Genomic DNA, 21,401 nt, shown 5'->3' with positions numbered 1-21,401 from the left:
TTCAGCCTGCTAACTCAGTGGCTGTATGGTAAGATGGACCAGTTTACCACTTGAGCAAAAATATGGGTCATCCAAAGCAAGACCCCCCCAAAAAACTGATGCAAAATAACAAGTAAAGCACTGTCAGACCACTTCATTAAATTAAGTCACTTTTCAGCCTAGATTTTATCTAAGGAATAGAGTTGAAATATATGGGACAGACAGAGAGACAACAAAAACAGGACTATCATTTTAGCATCTGACTGCAGGTAAACTGAATGCACCCTGCGCCGGAGGGGGCATTTGGGTGATGCATCCACTGCATGGTGGATTTACAGCACATTTTCAAAGTACAGTTCTACAAAATCTCATCCCCCTAAAATGAAATCATGGGAGTTCAAAATGACCAGGAGTGAAATAGCAGAGTTTTAGAAAAGCTATTACATTGAAAAATAATGGAAACATATTCACACAGCCATAAAATCAGAGTCAGAGTTATTCAAGAGTAGGGTTTATTATATAAATGAAGTGTATTTAAAGCCAAATTCTCACCTTTGGACAAAGCTCAAGTAGACCTGCCTTTCACAGACAAATCGTAATAAATAAGCTGGTAAACAGCATTTTTCGATGAAGCTGGAGTTTTCACAGTCCATTGCAACCTAGACAGTGAACCAGAGAATTTACATAGTGAATTTACATATACTTGTACAAACCATATTTTTGCCTCATTCTAAGTCCTGTGAATCATCTTAGAAAGGAATTATAACAAATAGCAATAAATGGGACATAGGAGTACATCTTCTTTCAACATAGTATCATTGTACTCATTGTACTTATATTGCAAGATGCTACTGTCTTGGGGGCTAGCATTCAATTCCCAATATACACTTTTTGGGTCTAATGTATTTGGGTCTGTATTATTCAGACTTTTTGGGTCTGTATTATTCAGATCTTGGATGAAACACTTCAGTTTAGCAATAAAAGTCTGATCACAGCCCTAGAGAAGAAAGCTCAATTTTTAAAACAGACATGGCAGAAGACAGTATTTTAGTTGTTACTTTGCATCACCTTTTTTTTTTCTTCAAGGAGTTTTGTTCTATAATAGCTTTTCTTTTTTCTCTAGTTTCTGGTTATTCAGAATAGCTCTAGCAGTTACTCATAATAATTCAGGAACTTTCAAAAAGGAGGAATTTTTTTTTTTTAAACTTACAATTTTGGATCATGCGGCCTTTCAGCATCTGATGTTCTCCTTCAGAATAGTCTTTGTTCTGGAGAAAATATTCAGTGACCACTGATTGTTTTAAGATACTTCTAAAACAAAAGAAAAAAAGGTAAAAGTAGAGATTTGATACAGACTCTAGAGCCATAGAAAAACAAACAAAAATTTACTTAAATTCATGTTTACATCCTTCAGTGCAGGAAGAAGGAACTCTCTTAAACATGTGCCTTTTATTTCTAAACAAATAAACAAAAAAATCTTTAGATCACAAAAACTACACCCCTTCAGAGATGTGCTTGGAATTTTTCATCACAGCAGCTGCCCGTGATGATTGTCAACAATACCAGAGTCTGAGTCACTGACCCAGGAAAGCACTCTTGGCAGAATGTCCTTGACCCCTTTCTCCTAGAAAGTCAACAGTGACCCTAACCCATGAGGTCCCCGTAGATGTCTGCTCTTTGGGAGCATACCATCAGCTTTTACCTGGGCAAAACTCCCACAGACTTCCAATGGACAGTGTGTTATCTGCATGAGCACTTCAGGCCCAGGACTTGAGTGCTGACATAGTGCTTTACAGAGAACAGTGACCGGTCGTGCAGGCACCAGTTCCCAGTATGTCTTTCATTATGATCTCCAAGTCTGGGATCAGTAAAGGTGTTTGTTTGCCATTCAGTTTTGCTTCTATCATCCTGTGAAATATTTACTCTAGTTCCACTAACCAAATGCAAGTCTTGAGGAAAAAAAACTGTATAGTAAAAACTTTGCTGACATAAATGATCAATTTATAGGCATAGGTAAAGTTTTAGTTGGTCACCAGAATTTATAGCAAGAGTTCATGACTTTGGAGACGATTTGATACCAGAAATCCATGAGATTATTTGCATTAGTGGTGCTTTTGGGAATTACAATCCCAGACTGTTTAGCTTTATTTTGCAAGGCCAGGTGATCTAAGTGAGAATGATACTGTGATTCAGAGCTGCAAAACGAGAGCTAGAATCTGTAAAACAGCACTGCAGACTCTTTCTGTGATGGCCTTCTGTTGTGCTCGTTTGGGATTAGGCTGCCAAACAGTTCCCTGCAGGTGTCCAGGCAGCTATATGCTATCATTGACACAACGATGAATGTCAGTTCGTTGGTATTTTCAGCCCCTCATCTTACAGCCTCCCTTTTGTCCCTTACGCTGTTTGAGCCATGAACTTTCTGTGTTCAAGAATACACTGAACATGTAAAAATTGCAAATAGTCTGAGAGCTTATCAAAACTCAAACATAGTTATGATTTGGGGTAAGGAATACCTGAAGTTTATAGCTGCAGAGTTGCTGTCAAGGGTAACAAGGCAGAACATGTTCTGCATTTCTTTCAATGATTGTTACATTTCTTTTTTTAAAAAGTGATTATTCATGCATATATTTGCTTTATGCACCATATTTAGAAACTCTGTAATATTTGTGATTAATTCCTCGATTGAAATTGAAAAATAGAACAAAGGGGGCTATCATAAATCCAGATGGACTTCTCCCTATGACTATAACAATGATGTTTACAAAACCTTTTTAGCTACCAGGATAATTTTCAAGCTAGTGAGTTTGCTGTCAGACTGGGGCTCACAGTCTTGCCGTATTGCAGCAAATTTGCTCTCATGTTAGTCCTTATACTGTGATAAACTAGAATGGCAGCTCTGATAATAGCATGATAATAATCTCTGGCAAACATTCACAAATAAAAAAGAGAAGTAAGGACAGCAGTGTAATGTCTTCTTTCCCAGCATTACAGACAGTTCCTACTAGAGACACCTGGGCAGTACATAGCACTGTGGCTTACTCTCCCATGCACTTTCTCTCCGCCTCTCTGCTTCTCAAACACAATTTTAATTTGGGGAATCAGAAATGTAATGAGATCTAACCTATAATTTAAGGTTAATTTAGCATTATGTTAAAATTGAAAGCCTGAAATCAACAGTATACCTCATTCTTTAGCATAAATCAAGAGTAAAGAGCTGGGAAATCAGACCCTATAATCAAAATGAACCAGAAACACTGAGCATGATCAAATCAAGGTTTAAATATGTATAAATTAATTTTATTAGCAATTCACTTCATTTATTTTATTAAATTTATTACTTAAAATGACACTCCTTGTCAAATTACCTTAATTACTTACTTTGTTAACCTAGGATATTTGATCAAACACACAGAACCCAGGACTGTATCTAAAGTTATTTCTCTGGATGGCTGTGGTGTTTTTTTTTAATTTAAAAAGACTCACAAATTCTTGTGCTCTCCTTTTCTTGATTCATGATGCAATCAAGCTTCCCAGGTTGCTCACAGCTCCTAGCATGCTGTTAACGATGGCAGGCAACAAAAGTGACAGATACATTCCCAAGCATCTTCCTCTCTAGTGAAGCACACAGTTGAGATACTGTCTCATTGTCTGCTTCAAGCACCCAAACCAAACAAACAGACAAAAAACCAAACAAACAAAAATTCTAATAATAATAAAACCACCTACAAATCCAAGCAGAAAGTAGTGTGCACAGACCTTTTGGACCCTGATTGTTAATTAATATTGTTAGAACAATTAAAAGGTTCTGGTCACAATTAGATACTGGCTGAATAGCTGCATATTTTATGTGCTTGTTCTTTCTACAGATGCACCTCATAAAAAAATGAGAATAGAACCCACGTACAGATGAGATAAGAACCAGTGTGTGTGCAACAGTATCATGGCGTTTATATTTTGAGTTAAGAAGTATTTCTATATTGATCTGTTCATTAAGTTAATTTGTTACTGATAGATGCTATACTTCAAAACCATGAAAAATGGCTACAGAGTAAAACTTACAGACACACAAATCACTTTAGGAGCCTAAATTTCATTTTGAAAATTGGCTCAAAGCTGAATTTCCAGCTCTCATGTTTAGAAAACTGTTTGCATAACTGAAGATGCACCTGCTACTGCACTTTTAAGTATCTGCACCTGTTGAGCTTTTGTAAGTATCCCATTAGGGTCCAGATTTCCAAAAGGACTTCAATTGTTCTGTTTCTAACAGAGGTAAAGCCCTATAAGTTGAGGATAATCTCTTCAAAGATGATGTGTTAGTGAGTATCTGTATGCATGCTTAGCTTAAGGAATTCTGGAGTTGAGGGAGGCCTTTTAAAGCATGTAATGAAACTGCAGGCTAGATCTAGCAAATCATCAGCTACAATTGGAAGTTTCACCATAATTTACTTCACTTAGGCTGATCTAAGTAATTTTTAATCATTTTCCATGAGAACATTAAGAAACACAAGTAAAAAGACTTAAACGGTAAGAAACATTTCATACTTTCTATCTGGTTTAAGATAAAATAAGATTTAAATAATTCAAATCTCTTCTGTAATTCTTAAATAACCTTGCTCCAGATCTTACTTGACATGAAGAAAATGGGTGCCTTTTTAATGCAATTCATAAGAAACAGAAGGTCAAGATCTAAGCTGCTCATCTCTTAAATTTGTAGCAAAATAGTTGTTTTCCTCTGTTGAATCCTCAGTTTGGAGTATATACAGGATTTCCACATCCTGTGGCTCCAGCTTTCACGAGGAACTGTGAAGATACCAAAGAGGGAAACTAAGAAGACAAGGGCAGGGTGTTTGGACTTTTCTGCATGCCTACTCTTGTTCAGCTGTTCTATCTCCTGCCAGAGATGAAAAATTGGATTCTGATTTTAGGGATGATTCACTTAGTTCAAAGTCAGCCTACAATAACTTCGCTGGTGGGCATGCAGAGTTCCTCTGGATTGAGAATTGGGCCCACAATGTGTCTCCTTGCTGGCTGAAGGAAAGCAAAATAAATGTTTGCATGGAGCTAGCAGAGAGAAATGGGAATGTGTATGTTGGAAGCACGTTTTATCACAGCAGAAACTCCTTGACTTCCCACTTCCCTTTGAAATTGAGAGGGAGAGATACAGGACAGAAATCAAACAAAAAGAGAAACATTGAAATTGTCCTCTGTTCTATCTTTAATTGAACTGTGAAGTCTACTTTCTACTTTTCATTATCTATTTTTATTTCACTAATACAAAACTAGTGAATAATTTTAAGATTAAATGTACGAAATTGTTAAATTTAATTACTCAACTTGATTCATTAACATTTTACATGCATAATTTTTATTGTTTCTGAATAAATGCAAGTTCCATTTTTTTTTCTTTTTTTAATATTCTGTGTGTAAAAAGCTAACTGCAATACTTCTATTATTTAAAAAAGTTAACATGTAGACTGTACCAAAATAAAAAAATACATTATTAAAACCAAGTAGAATAAATACGTTATATTAGTTGTCACTTGCCTATGTGCTGATATATTGCCCCATATTTACATTATTAAATGCTACTAAAAATGCTGAAATTTGTGAAAATAGTTATGACATGGTATTCCCACCCATAATTTGTGGTACAAAGTTTAATTTCTTTTAGTCTATTGTCCAACAAATCTTCTCTTATTGATATTACTCTCCAAATCTGAAACTATGCTTTTATCTCATCTTTTTATATTTAGATAGCATTATGTGCTCTGAATATAATTTTCTGTGAGGGGACAATGTGACAATTATAAACAATTTCTGTCCATGTCTGTGCTATGAGAGCATCTTTAATCATTAACGTATGAAATCTTCCCAGCCTCCTGCAGAAGCACAAGTAAATTTGCCCTGGGTTTCTAACACTGGAGAGATACAGGTTATTAAAAAATTATCAGCTTTGAGGTTATAAGAATAAACCGTAATAAAAACATTTATATTGTTTTTATGGTTGGGAAAGTCCTCTGAACAGTCTACATACATATTTACCTAAGTTTAGTAAATTCAGATATAATCTTAAACTATTTCTTCATTTCATCTTTACATTTCACTGGGTAGATCTGAGGGCAGTGGAATAAATTTTTCATATTCTGAGTTCACTAGAGGGAACAGCTCTACCTCACACTGCACCAGCTCACAGAAAGCTGCATGTGTGAGCAATGTCTTGCTGCAGTCATTGCTGCTGATCAGAAGTCAACAGCTCTCAGTCCTGCTAATACACCAGCCTGGGAGAGACTGAAAAAAATTCGAGGAGTACAGCAACTTTTCAGCAGTATGTGTCCTAAGCCTTCTCTGAGTAACTTATTATCACCTCTAAAAAGACCATCCCTCTTAACTCCCAGACCTAAACCGAGGGATAGAGCTGCACCATATTGTTCAAACATTGTCACAGGTGGTTGCCATTAGGTGTGAGTGACTTACCTTCAGGAGGGTCATATCTGGACACCAAAGAACTCCACCTACTAAGTGCATCAACATATGCTGCAAGACTAGTGATAGTATCAGTCTCCGTCATAGGAGGCAGCATCTTCCTGAACAGGCATCAGGGACATTATTCAGAGTTGGAGTCTGAACGGTGTGTGGGAGAAGGGATCTAACAGAAACCATCAGCTGAAGAGGTGGTGTCTTTGTCCCGCTTCCAAAATGGCCCATCTATTGAGTTTTCTGTAGATTTTAGAGGCCCAAATTCAGAGAGATTCTTTTTCAAGCTCTCCCTTCACCTGCAGTCTTTGTGCAGTATTGTAAGTGCACAAGTTTGGGAAGGGAGAATGAGCTAGATTTCCCCTTTGTTAATATCCAGGACCCATCAGAAGGTCGATTTTAAAAGGTAGGCAGTTATCATTTAGGTATGGAACTAATGTCTTATTAGCTGCCATTGTATTTTAGAAATGTAAAAGAAACAGAATGGTAAAACATACTTTCAATTCCTATTGAAAGTTTACTTAATCCTGCTTAAATTAAATTAATCTTGTTTAAATACTGACATAAAAGCCACTAAATGAGGCCATCCTTACATCACAGCAATTTTTTTTGGAGAAAAATTAGAATAATCCTTACTACTTTTATCATTGTGCTAGCAATTCATTATTACTCTGCTCAAAAGCATTTTAATACAATGCATGGAATGGGCCCTTCACTTTTACTGGAATAACATTTACTAAATCCACAAGTTATTTTCTCAAATTTTATTTCATAGGTTGCATTTTCTCTCCTAGTTTCAGAGTCCTATCTGCATATGTACTGTACACTGACATAAACCAGCAAAATAACAACTGACAGGCACTGTAGGATTGCAATACTTATTTTAAAATAAGGCTGATTTGTTCTACTGCTTCTTTCCCTGAGGCCAATAACTGGAGGCTAGTTATACTGTAATTCAACAAGCCAGAGGAAAAAACCTGTTGCTTATGATTATTCTCTGTTAACAAGCAATGAATAATTCAATATGAATATTTTAAAAAGCAGCATTGTTATCATACGTCTCAGTTCTTAAGAAAGTGTTAGTAGCTGGAGAGAGAGAGAGAGGGAGGGTCAGGTCAACACAAAATATTGTCTGTGTCCTGTCAGGTATATTAGTCCATCCAGTTTCTTACACAGTTGTACTTTTCCCTGTCATGGGCAGAGGAGTGACACAGCTTCATTAACCTGAGTTCTGCTGATTTTCTACATTATGTTATTCATATACACAGTTGTAAGTAAGCCAAAAAACCCCAGCTGAGCAAGATGATGGACTTGTGCAATGGTCATTCCATATAAGCAATTCCAAAGCTAAGAGTAAGGCAGAGAGGCAGAGTAAGTAAAGTGAAATTTATAGTGATCTGACTTGTGTTTCATCTGAAATACTTTCTCATTTCACTGAAGTCGACCAGTGAGTTCCTACTGATTGCAGCAGAACCTATATAGTTGTTACTTCCCAGGTCAGTGATTCACCCTATTTTTCAGGAATTCCTTTATTGCTAAAATGTCGTGAAAGACAGATAAGTTTTGTGCATTGACATTTTTAAGCATATACCACCTTGGGATTACCAAAAGCTCAAAGGGTCTTAAAGGGCTCAAATATGGCAACTGACTAATAGAAAATGCTGAGCATCCTCTATTCAATGTGTATCAAAAACACTCAGCAGCTTGCAGCACTGGGCTCTCATGAAATAAGAGAAAATTTCTTACCAGTACAAATAGATACAAAGTAATATAGACATTTATTTCTCCTCACCCTGGTTTAATAATCTAAACTCTTGCTTGTTTCAAGGTAGGGAAGTTTCATGTTTCCAGCCTCAAGAAAGGATCTGCTGAAATAGAGGTAGAGGACTTCTGTTCACTATTAGGAGTAACCATAACCACAGCTGTACATGCCATGACTCCTATAGCACTGGCTAAGCCATCCAGACTCTGTTATGGTTCAATTTCAACAAGCATCCTCCTGAAATTCAGACAGGCTTGCTGTAAATTTATATCACCAAATCTTCCACTTCTAAAAGCTCATTCACTCAGAATACGTCTTAAAGGGTCAAGTTATATTATTCTTTCTATAGCTTTACACATTTACTGGAAAGGCAATCAATAGTACCTATGATTCACAAAGGGAAATGATGCTTTTGTTCAGATGCTGCCTACTGGCAGATCAGGCAATGAATTCAGTAATATTTTCAATGATTTTTAATATCCTTTCACGAATCAATCACTAAATTTGTAGCCTCAGAGGGTGGCCTAATCCTGATTGGATCTGTATAAAAATTATTGTATTCAGAGGAAACACACACATTCTAGCACTGGAAGTGAGATTTCTAATGGTTCTTATGTTTTGCAATATTAAAAAAAAAAATTAAAAAATTTTAAAAATAAGGAACTCATTTCTGTAAATCAACATTTCATATATATATATTCTCCATACCAAAAAAGCTTTCTGGCTTTCAGATTAAGTAAAAAATATGTTATCAAAATTCTCACCGAGGGCCAGTAAGGAAGCTCCTCCCCCAACAGTTTCTTTATTTTTTTCTAAAAGAGGCTTACAGCTACTTCATTTGTCTGCCTGTTCTGGTTTGGTTTGGTGGATTTTTTGGTAGCAGGGGAAGGGCCCCAGGAGTGGCTCTGGTAAGAAGCTGAGAAGCTCCCCCTGCTCCAAGCCCAGCCAAGGAGTCATTAAACGGACAATAGATGCACCTCAGCGATTAACATACGAAAGACCTGACATGACACCTGAGCAGAGGAGCACTTAAAGGAGAAGAGCTGTGCTGGGGAAGCAGAGCAGTGCTGGTGGTTGGTGAGAAAGAAGGTGCCCAAGCAGAAGTTTCCCTGCAACCCATGGTGAGATAGCAGGCTGTTCTCCTGCACTCATGGAGGAATGTGGTGGAACATTCCCTGAAGGCGCCAGGAGGGGTGAACTTGGCCAGTGGACTTGGATTCTGTGGCCAGTGGACTCTAATTTGCTGCCAGTGGACTCTGACTATGCAGCTTTGGAAGACCCCAGCACCAGGGGAGGTGACTGTTTCCGAAGCAGCCTATGACTCTGTGGGAAGCCCAGGCTGGAGCGGCTCTGGACCTCACAGGAAGGACTCATGAAGTTCGTGGAGGACTCTCTCCCATGGGAGGGGTCCCATGGGGAAGCAGGGAAGGACTGTAAGGAATCCTTCTTCCTGGGGAGGAAGGAGAGGCAAGAACCACCAGCCTGTGAACTGACTCTAAACCCCATCCCCTGTCCCCCTGTGCTGCTGGGGGGAAGGAGGGAGAGAAACCGGGAGCAAAGTGATTTGGGCCTGGGAAGAAGGGAGGGGTGGGGGTAGCGTATGTAAGCCCTGCTGCTTGTGTTGTCCGTGTCCTGTGTGTGTTTGTTTAGTGTGAAATTAAATTACTATTTTTTCCCCAAGTTGAGAGTCTGTTTTGCCCAGGACCTTAATCAGTGAAGAACCCTCCTTGCCCTTTGTCTCGACACATGAGCTTTGTCCTCCTCAGCCCAGAATGTGTGTGTGGGGGGGAGCTGAGTGAGTGGCCATGGGGCTGTTCCTTTGTTGTCCTGTTGGGCCCAAACCACGACACTGCCTCACTCCTAAAATATTGTGGCAGGCTTTGTAATTGTAAGTATCTCTAAACCAGCTACATATAGCATGTCTGGAAACGGGCAGTTCTGCATTTTTTCAAGTTTAGGACTTTGAAAGTTTTTATTCGGCTGGGCAGAAAGATTGTAGAGGATGTCTATTTTAAATTTCAGTTTTTTCCAAGCAATTTTGTGCAGTATTTTCTGCTTATGAAATTTGTTAGCATGGCTCCTTCAGCAAATACAATTTTCGTGTTGCCAATCTTTGTTTCACCTGAGAATTTCATATCGAGTCAGAGGAAAAACAAGTTGAATGAACTTCCTCTAGGTCAGGATCAGGACTGTCTAAGCTACATGTTGGATCTACATGATGATGTTAAGATTCCTTTTTTTTTAGTGAGTATCTTCAGTTCCACATCTGAACTCCCTCAATCGCACAACTTCCTCTAGTTAGTTTTAAAACCTAATTTCACCAGGTTCCCCTTTATACTGTGTGACATGCTCATTAATCATTTCCCACTTTCTTTTTCCATACAATTTATGGTTTTATGGACATCTGTTCTTCCCCTGAAGTCCTACTCCAGCTTCATGCAGAAATTATGCAAAATATTTGGTTGTTTTTATTGTTCTCTTCTTCTTTCCTTATTCTTCTATATTCATTTAGAAATGAAATCATCAAACTTCATGCAATAGTTAAGATGTAGGAACACTACAGTTCCACAAAGTGTTATAATAATGTTTTTTGGTTTGATCTTAATCTTTTCTAAATTTAGTTAAATTTTCTATGCATTGTTGTGTTGTTTTCACAGAGAACCCTGCAAACTTTTCAAAGGATTTTCCTGTGGCACTGCAATTCTGTCCCATAGATGTCTCTCAGCAGTCCATTTCAGCATCCAGCAGCCAAGTTCTCATCATCACCACACTGTCTGCATTTCTGATGAGCAAAAGCTAAATAACATCATCTTGCTACCCAGATGTAATGCCATCCCCTGTAGTGACCTTCTCCATGTCTGATGAGTTGTTTTCACTGTATGAGTTGATAGGAATATCTCCATAATTACGTATGGAACTATTAGTAACCCATCTTTTTCCGTAATGCCACGCTATGGGTGTCTCTGAGTATCCACTCAAAGCTTCTAACCCCATGAACTGCAAAGCTGCCTAAGCCATCCTTTGAATGATTGTTCTTACGTATGGGAAATTATTACTAGCTAAGAAATGTTAACTTTCATGTTTTAAACAATAAGAAATCTCTCCTCTCTGTTTATTCATAAAAATTATATCACTAGAATTTGAATGTATTTGAGCTGCTCATTTGTAGAAGGGTAGTGGGTTTCAGCTATCACAAAGTATCTCCATGAGATACAGATAAGGTCATTGCATTTCTGGTACTATTATTTCTGCTAAAGACATAGTCTGTATTTTTATTGCACTTTTGCCATTGAGATGATTTAAAAAAAAAAAAAAAAAGCCCCCCCCAAACCACCATTCTGTCGGAACACACCACCATAAGACAATAACACCAGTATACTAGAAGTCATTTTGCCTTGTATCAGTTCCCTTGGGAAAAAAAAATTACTGGATAATATTAAAGTGTTTTACATTAAACATTGAAGGAGACACGTGAAATCAGAATTTACCTCTCCACCACCTGTGAGGTTTACCATAGCTTCCTAGTCACAGGGTTCTGCCACCTCCTAGGTTCTTCCTTTTTAGTTCAGTGAAATCTTTAATCACTTTTCTGCTCCTCTTCCCCATTCCTCTTCCTCAGAATATGCCATGCATTGAGAACAGAATTTCCTTGGGTTGTGGAATGTAAAGGACCAGACCTGTATCTCTTAGGGTACCTTAATACCCTAGACACTCTGCTGCTATAGAAGAAATGAGGCATCTTCTTGTACCTTAAAAGAAGTTGGTGGCTACACAAATTTATGTTTAGAGGGGTCAGCAACATTAAACACACTCCAGAAAAACCTACACCCTCAAGCCCCTCAGAAGAAAAGCATCTACTCTTTAGTTTGTGAGTTTTATTAGATTTGAGCACAGAACTGAGACAGTTTGGAGCTTGTGCAAAAAATGCCTGGGAAGCTTTAAATAAGAATTCTGGTATCTTCAAGATCAGCTGGCAAATGAAATGGAGGTTTTCGAGAATAAAATGTTGAATATAGGCATCTAAATTCCACCTAAGTTCTATCTAAGGTGCCTTAAAGTCCTTTGTTTGGTCTGGCTCCCAATTCTTTAGCTATATGAGCAGGAAGTAAAAAAGTCAATACTTCAGGTCCAAATGTGTCTGGAAACAGAGTTAATCTATTACATACACATTGTGTCATACTGAAACAATAGAAGAATTCTTCTCTTACTTTGAAGAACTCACAGCTGCAATATTTCAGCTCTACTTTGCAGGCTTTTATCACAGTTTTAATGAAGTGTAGTTGGTTTTGAAGTAAAAGTCTGTCAGTTTTCATGAAAAGAGTTAGATTCTAACCTCACACCCCCGATCAGCTTTAAAATAGGGCTTAGTTCTCATTATCTTCTGAACATTATATTTAAAAGAAATTAATTGTACTGATACATTTTAACCTGATGTGACGACAGGCTCATTAGCAACAGTAGCATGCTAGCAGGCAAAGATGGATTATCTAAAAAATGGACTCATGGGAAGGAAGTTTAAAAGATTAGACTGTCTCCTGGGTAAAGGGTCTTTTTACCAAAGTGAAGAACCTTTGGGAATGCTCTATATTCACTTGCACTTTTAATAGAAAAGATGCCTTTCATTTCAACAGAAGAGGCTGTAAATACCACAAGTGTAACTTCTTAGACCATTATTTTTTTTTGGTAGGAGGTAGGAAAAGGTCCAAGTAGAAGGCAAACTAGTAGGCAACTGCCTACATTCTGTGACCTGAGCACTCTAACAAGCACTGTGCTCTCAAAGAAGCAAGAGGTCAAAGTTTCCCTTGAAAATTTCATATTTTTATGAGATACACATAAGACATGAGGAAAAGAGGAAAACAAAATAGACTTCCACTGCCTTTATTTATAACTCAACCACCTGTAGTTTTCCAGCAGTTACTATAAGCTCTATTCCTCCAGTCTTCAGCCTACTGAACTCCTAACTACTTCGTTTGCTCCAAACCCTGCAGTGCTGCATTTGGTGGTTGTGTTGTCTCTGGCATTACCCTCCTGCTTTCTTGTCTTCAGTCCTTTGTGTCTGGCATTACCCTCCTGCTTTCTTGTCTTCAGTCCTTTGTGTTAGAGCTCTTGTGTGGGACTCCTCCTGAAGTGGAGGTGATCCCTTGGCTGCTCTGGCCCCATTTCTCAGCAGGAACATATCTGTCCTCCCAGTGCCCATCAGAGTTGGGCATCTGCCGAAGCAGCAGTGAGAGCCAACAAATGACTTGAAATGGTCATTCCTTGCAGAGAAAGACTATACCACATACTGTTACCAGTACCTGTGAACAGAAATAGCTGTGCTTCATACATTTCCTCCACCCGCAGTCAACCTTCATCTGAACACTCATAATCAAATTGAAGGCTGTGATCAGCCTCATTCATAGCTGGGAAGGAAAAAATTGATAACTCATAAAATGCTGTGCAGCTACCCCTGTAAGGTCTAGTAGCACTGGTCCTCTAGAGAGAAACAGGGAGGTACTTTAATAGGAAAATATAGTATTTGCTTTAAACAATCTTAACTGAGAAAGAGTTACTGATGCAGCCTAGTGGCTTGACTAAATTGGAAATGGAACAGCCTTGAGAAAAATCTGTCTCAGGCAGTTTTTTAGAGGGACAAAAGAGCATGTCAATATTTTTGCAATCTCTCCAGCACCGGTTACTAGAAGACTGCTCTTACAAAGGCAAAAGAACAGGCAAAGCTAAGAACTAAACTTTAATAACGCGTAGTTGTTAAATTCCAAGAAAATAAAAGCCTTGAGGGAGATAAAAAAACCCCAACCAAACAAAAGTCAACAATTTAAACTTTGAAAAATATTATGGAATATGCATCATTTTGATAGGAAAAAAAAAAAAGAAAGGAAAGAAGCAGGTCACAGGATAAGAAAGGAAGACTTCAGAAAGAATCTAGGGAATCTAAAATGTCTTACAAGACAGAGACATGAAATGTCTTCTCTACAGAAGAGTTATATAAAGGGGGAAACTCCCAGCATGAGACCACCTCTGTGTTTAAAACCAGAAAAACTATCAACAAATTCCACTAGTTACCAAATGTTTTTCATTACTTCTGCAGTGGAGGCTTCTGCCTTGAACTATGAAAAATGCTTTGACAAATGGCTTCCAAAAACCCAGCTTGAGGAAGCTACAAAGTTGTTTCATTCATAACAGAGACTACGAATTACTGGCAGAAAGTCTGGCTTCCCAGCTGCAAGACAAAACACCCCAAAATAGTGCACTCAATTAGGTGGGTTTTTTGAAGGAGTGGTTGCTGCCTAGCAAACATAAGGGAACTGATTAATGTAATATATCATGCAAAGCTCACTGAAGAGCCAGCTGCAGATTTTGTAATAGGAAGAGGCAACAAATTTGAAAGGGGCTCTCTCTTTGACATTATAAACCATTGAAATATTTTATTGACTGTGGTGGTTAAACTTCTCTACAGCCTCCTTGAACACCAGTGACTTCTGCAGAAAACTTTTTATCAGCAATCAAAGCAGAGGTTTCTCAGCTTTCTGTCTCTTCATCTCTTCTTTTGCCTTTCCCTACATATAAACAGACAGGAAGAAGGAATTAAAACCATGGATACATAGGCAATGCCCAACCTGCATGTAAATAGCTTGTATTAACTTTGAAGAGTACTGCTAAAAAAATGAACAGTTTCACAAAAAATTGGATTTTGTGAATGGATGAAGTTTTCTATCAATATCTGTAATGGAAACTTAATTTTTAAATGAAAATGCATTAGGGTGAAGGTTGAGATGTAATTTAAGTGGAGCGATTGAGGCTTCACTTCAAGGTAAAGTACATTGGGAGTGTGGAAGATGCGCAGAAACTCTTCCCTCCTCCTTAACAGATCCTTCTTAGAAAAATTATAACTGGTGGATTTTGTTCACCCTACACTGTTTTTGATGGACTTGTTTCAGCAAGAGTAATAAAAATTAGTGTTGTTCTCACAAATATTTAAATAATATTAATATGAACACAAATTCTTGCATTGAATGTGTTGAGTTAACATTCTCAGTTTCCATTTAATAATATGACATTTATTTAAACAGCATAGCTGGCGATCCACTAACTTTTCTAAAACTTACGGACAGACTAGCTGTGAATTCAGGCAGAAAATATCCTGAACACAGTGACAAAATATGGAACATTTATTCTACATGAATATGCAAGGAAAACTTCTAAATTTATATTTTGAATTTTCTCCAATTTTGCTTCCAGGCACCAATTTTCTAGGCTTTCAGCAAAAAAATTGAGAATACAAACTAACTACATAAACAGCAAATCAAATTTCATAAATAAAGGATTACTTCCTTAAGAAACCTGGGTTTTGTCTGATTCTCACTGAAGTGGGCAAATAATGTCCAAGAGCAAAGATGGGGTTTATTGTGTGACCCTGCAAGAACTCTTCCTGACTTTTTTTTTTGGTTGTTATTCTCCGATTTGACAATACCTAAATGCACACCCTGAAGTGCTTCTAAACTACAAGTCGGTAACAATTGCTCCTCAACTACCCTCAGGAATGCAACTGCTAGCATCTCTGCCAGAGATACAGAGAAGTGTTGCAAGGACTTGTTACCAATTAGAAGGAATGCAAAAGGAAATGAGCTCATTAGGGTCAGGGTTGATGCTATACAAAGAGATAGGGTAGGGTACCAGACTGGAGAAGAAAGTGCATGAAAGAAATAGCCAACTACTGTTTTCTTTTGGATCAGAAGCAAATGAAGTAACTTTTCCATCACAGGAGAAATGAAGATATTTAAGAGCAAACTCGGCCAATTATTCAGATAGTAGAAAAAGCAGCAGCCTAAACAGAGACTATTGCCTAGGAACAAGTGACTAAATGAGGTTTAGTCAAAGCCAGTCCCCCTCTAACCAAGAACTATTTAGAGGAGATTCTGCTTACATAAAGAGAAACTTGTAGCTTTGGAAGGAGACAAATTGTAAGTGACATTAGCTTTCCAAGCAAAAGAATTGAGAGAAATGCCACTAAGAAATCAGAGACCAGCTATTCCCTGGTACAATAACCAACAGATATCTTCATCAATTAGTTGTTGAAACAACTGGACAGAATTATTTTGTTGTTTTGTAATAGTGGTTTTTTTTAGTAGCGAGGATATTTATACAATAACTTGATCGTAGGAAGTAACTTGAATTGAATGATCTGAAGGTGATGCCATTTAAATGGAATGGAAGCACAATCAAAAAGCATGATCTGTAACCCAGCAGTCCGTAATAAACCTGGGTACTACAGGAGGTGAAGTAAAGCCCACCTAAGAAATAGAGTAAGCTAGCCTAAGCAAACCCAACTGCTACAGTTAGAGCAGCACATGAGTAACCTAACTCAAAGCAGCCATTTACAGTCCACTATTATTACTGTGAGAGTTGCAGTATACATGGTGAAAATTCCAGGCTTAAAAGGACAAATTTTAAGTCAGTGAAGAGACTAGTGAAGGCCAGGCAAAAAAAAAACCCTCAAAAGCCTCTTTCTTGAGGAAGGTGTGAATATTATTAAGTGAAAGGTGCCAATCCTATCTGGAACTGATACACTAAGACAGAAGAGAGAGACAGCATGGGTTCACCAAGAGCAAGTCCTGCCTGACCAACTTTCTGTGACAGAGTGACTACATCAATGGACAAAATAAAAGAGAAGAGCTATGGATATAATCTATCTAGGCTTCTGTAAGGTTTTGACATGGTCCCCCACAACATCCTTCTCTCTAAATTGGAGACATGGATTTGGTGAATGGACAGTTTGGTGGATGAGGAGAAGGTTGGATGGTCACATCCAAAGGGTATTGGTCTGTGGCTCAATGTCCAGATGGAGTTCAGTAATTAATGGTGTCCCTCAGGGGTTCATATTAGAACCAGTACTGTTTAGTATCTTCATCAATGACATAGAAGGGGGGATCAAGCGCACTCTCAGAAAGTTTGCTGACGCCACCAAGCTGAGTGGTGCAGTTGATGAGGGATGGGTTGCCATCCAGAGGGACCTGGACACTGGAATATCCTGTCCAGGGATGTGGCAGAGTCACCATCCTTGGAGGTATTCAAGAAACATGTAGATGTGGCGCTTCAGGGCATGCTCTAGTGGCAGTGGCTGTGGGGTTTTTTGTGAGTGTTTTTTGTTGGGGTGAGTGTGGTTGTTTGTTTGCAGGTTTTTTTGTGTTGATAGTTTGACTCTGTGATCTCAGAGGTCTTTTCCAACCATGACAATTCTGTGATTCTGTGTGATTCTGATGTGTCCTCAGCACAAGAAAGACACGGACCTCTTGGAGTGGGCCCAGAGGAGGGCCACGAAATTTATCAGAGGGCTGGAGCACCTCTACTGTCATGACAGGCTGAAAGAGTTGGGATTGTTCAGCCTAGAGAAGAGAAGGCTCAGGGAAAACCTTATTGCAGCCTTTCAATATTAAAGGGGGCCTATAAGAAAGATGGGACAAACTTTTTAGTAGGGCCTACTGCAACAGGCCAGGGGGTAACTGTGTTAAACTAACAGAGTGTAGATTTAGACTAGATACAAGGAAGAAAGTATTTACAATGAGGGTGGTGAAACACTAGAACAGATTGTCCAGAGAGGTGGTAGATGCCCCATCCCTGGAAACATTCACAGTCGGGTTGGACAGGCTCTGAGCAACCTGATCTAGCTGAAGGTATCCCTGCTCATTGCAGATGGGCACTGACTAGATGGCCTTTAAAGGTCCCTTCCAACCCAAAATATTCTATGACAACAGGAAAAGTCTCAAAAACATTACTGAAGATAAGGAAATGACAGAAAAGCCACCAGTCAGCCAAGAAACAAGCATTTTATCAGTCAGGAGGTGTAAGAATAAAGTCAGTATATTCAACAGACAACGGAAATTTAAACAATGTCCTTTAGTGGTAAAACTGAAAAGCAAGGAAAGATAAAATTAGGCTCATTCTACAAGATGAAAAAGGTAGTTATTAATGAACATACAGGTACATTCTTAAAATTAAGCAAGGAGAAGTTGGAAAAAATGGTATGAAACTTGCCTTGACTTGGAAACAAATCCCTGTGTGTGAAGGGCTTAGTCAGCTCCTTGACTGAATTTCAAAAGGAGAGCCACATAAAATTCCAGGTCTGATGCCAACTATTAGCAATAAATTTATCAAACTGAGTGTTACCAAGTAATCAGAAAATCACATGTGTAGTAGCTACAGGAGGAATAACAGGGAAGGGGAAAGAAGAGTGGTCAGGGCCACTACAGGCCCATTAGACTGATCCAAACAAAATGCAAATCTTCAGAAGGAATTTTAAAGGGCAAAACAATCAGATTGGAAGGCACAATGAAAATGGAATGGAATATAACATGAGCTTACTTAAGATGGTTAAATGCTAACAAAATCTTATCTCCCTTTTCCAAGATAACTAACTCATTAGCCAAATGTAATGCAGTACACCTATGCTAACTAGAGTTCAGTAAAGTATTTGATTCAAAACCCAAGTGAGAAATGGTTAGTGACACAAGAGAAATATTTTTTTAATGAAAATAATGATGCTGATTATGGTGTGCAGCAACATCATGTACACTATAGTTATAGTCCAGACTTTTACAAGCACTAAGGAAAGGCTGAGAGTTTAAATTGTCTCCCCAGCTGCAGTAAGAATTTCATTGTTATTGCTTCATGTTTTCAAGATGCTTACCAATCCTGGAGCATCCTTTTGTCAGTTAGATAAGACAGACACTGGGAAAATGGAAGATCAGCTAGTATTTCATGGCAAAGTAGAAAATGTTTTTGAAAACCATGCTCAGCCTGAATGTTCACCATCCTGCCACCTGAATACCCAGATGGAGAGCAGTTGCCTTTAGCAATGGCAATATTTATTGCTGTTTGCATACTTGTGTATGACCACATAAAGTGACAAGAGGAGAAATTAGACTACTGTGTCAATTATAACAGACATACTGTTTGTTTGGCTTTTCCTTCCTCTTCCCATTGTTACCAGAATGCTATTGAGGAAATAAGAATTTACTGACAGTTGCTCCAGCTGTTTATTTTCTGCCAAGCACTTCAGGGGAAATACTTGCTCTTTTGTCAACACTTGTTTGATGCTATACCCAGATGGCACAGCTTAGCAAAGGTGGCTGACATTGACCAAGATTCATCTGGCACTGAGGAAGCTGGCTCTTTTGCCATGTCTTCTAGCCTACCTGGTGCTACCAGTCTCTAAGGGTAACTCTAGCTGCTATCCATATTTACAGAATCAGAATCATAGAATCACAGAATGTTAGGGGCTGGAAGGCATCTCTGGACATCATCTGGTCCAACCCCACTGAGAGAGAAGAACCACCACAGAATCTAGGGCAGGTCACTCAGAAAGGCATCCAGACAGGTCCTGAAAGTCTCCAGAGAAGGAGACTCCACAACCTCTCTGGACAGCCTGTTCCAGTGCTCTGTAACCCTCACAGTAAGGAAGTCCTTCTGCATGTTAAGGTGGAACTTCCTGAGCTCTAGCTTGCATCCATTGCCCCGTGTCCTGTCACAGGGCATGACTGAAGAGACTAGCCTCTCCTTCTAGACACCCACCCTTCAGATATTTATAGACATTAAAAAGATCCCCTCTCAGTCTTTTCTTCTCTAGTCTAAGCAGCCCCAGGTCTCTCAGCCTTTCCTCATAAGACAGGTGCTCCAGTCCCTCAACCATCCTCATAGCCTGCCATTGGACTCTCCCAAGTAAATCCCTGTCCCTTTTGACCTGGGGAGCTGAGAACTGGACACAATACACTAGGTGGGGTCTCACCAGGGCAGAGTAGAGGGGGAGGAGAACCTTTCTTGATCTGCTGAACATATTCTTCTCAATACACCCCAAGATACCATTGGTCTTCTTGGCCACAAGGGCACATTGCTGCCCCATGGATAATTTCTTGTTCCCCAGGACTCCAAGGTTCTTCTCCACAGAGCTGCTCTCCAGCAGATCACCTCCTAACCTGTACTAGTGCATGTTGTTATTCCTTCCCAGGAGCAGGACTCTACACTTGTTGAACTTCATTAGGTTCCTGTTTGCCCAGCTCTCCAGTCTGTCCAAATCTGGCACAACCTTTCTGTGAATCAGCTAATCCTCCCAGTTTTGTATCATCAGCAAACTTGCTGAGGATTCACTCTGTACCCTCATCCAGGTCACTGATGAAGATGTTGAACAGGACTGGACCCAGCACTGATCCCCAGGAAGCTCCACTAGCTACAGGTCTCCAGCTGGACTCTGCACCAATGATCACTACCCCCTGGGCTCTGCTGTTTAGCCAGTTCTTAATCCATCTCACTGTCCACTCTTCTACCTCACACTTCCTGAGCTTGCTCACCTTCTTCTCTTCTATGTGCTTAGAGATGACCTCCAGAATGAGTTTCCTGGATCATCCTTCTTGCCCTCTTTGAAGACTGGAGCGACATTGGCATTTAGCAGAAAACAAACATCTATCTCCCACTGGGAGCCCTACTCATTGTGTAGCATTTTGGAGGAATAACAAAGTGAATTGGGATAAATCCCTCCTAGGCCATAATGTCTCTCTTATCCTTGTGAATTTCTCTATTTGATGTAACTCCTATGTGAGAGCCACACATAAGGGCCAGTCCACCATTCTGGCCACGTCAACAGATTATCAGGCAGAGGGTTAGATGTGCATCCAGCTGCTATGAAGCAGCATATCACTTTCATAGAGCTTTATCATATTGGATGATTTACTAAAAAATTTTTTCATGGAAAACCAGTTGAGAGTTTTTTCTTAAGAGAGAAGAAAATAGCCACTCTGAGAAGAGGAAATAATTGTGAGAAAAGCTGAAAGCAGAACATCTCTAAGCCATCCTCCATATACAAAGAAAATCATTCTGAAAGCCAACTTCACATGTGTGCTAACCCCAAATTCAGAAATAATTCCAAAAAAAAAACAGGGAAATTGAAATAAAAGCCAGTGTAACATAGAAAGCCTCTGGGATACATTGTCAAAGTGACTCATGAGGTTTAAAGTCAATAGAAGTTGACGAGTGAGACTGAAATTCTGTGTAGTGCTTTAAAAATATACCCTAAGGTAGCAAGTAAGAAAACCAAGATACAAATATCATACTGCAAACTTTGATTATTACACCTAAAAAAAAAAATAAAAAATGACAAGGCATAGATTTTTCTGCCTGCCCCAGAGGGCACAAAACA

The 21,401-nt window shown here is 38.9% G+C and overlaps 1 protein-coding gene across 1 annotated transcript in view; it reads right to left on the bottom strand.

The window, feature by feature from the left end:
- Positions 1-475: 475 nt before the first annotated feature.
- The window catches only part of NUBPL (NUBP iron-sulfur cluster assembly factor, mitochondrial), a 160,881-nt gene continuing 139,955 nt past the window's right edge, over positions 476-21,401 (bottom strand). Inside the window, exons 11-12 of the transcript XR_007889794.1 lie at positions 1,190-1,290; positions 476-638 (exon numbers count right to left, since the gene is read on the bottom strand). The gene's annotated coding sequence lies outside the window, so the exon portion shown is untranslated. The remainder of the gene's footprint in view (positions 639-1,189; positions 1,291-21,401) is intronic.

This window comes from Apus apus, chromosome 5 (assembly GCF_020740795.1).
Source record: "Apus apus isolate bApuApu2 chromosome 5, bApuApu2.pri.cur, whole genome shotgun sequence".
NCBI classification, from domain to species: Eukaryota; Metazoa; Chordata; class Aves; order Apodiformes; family Apodidae; genus Apus; species Apus apus.
This window is presented reverse-complemented; position numbering and strand designations above follow the sequence as displayed.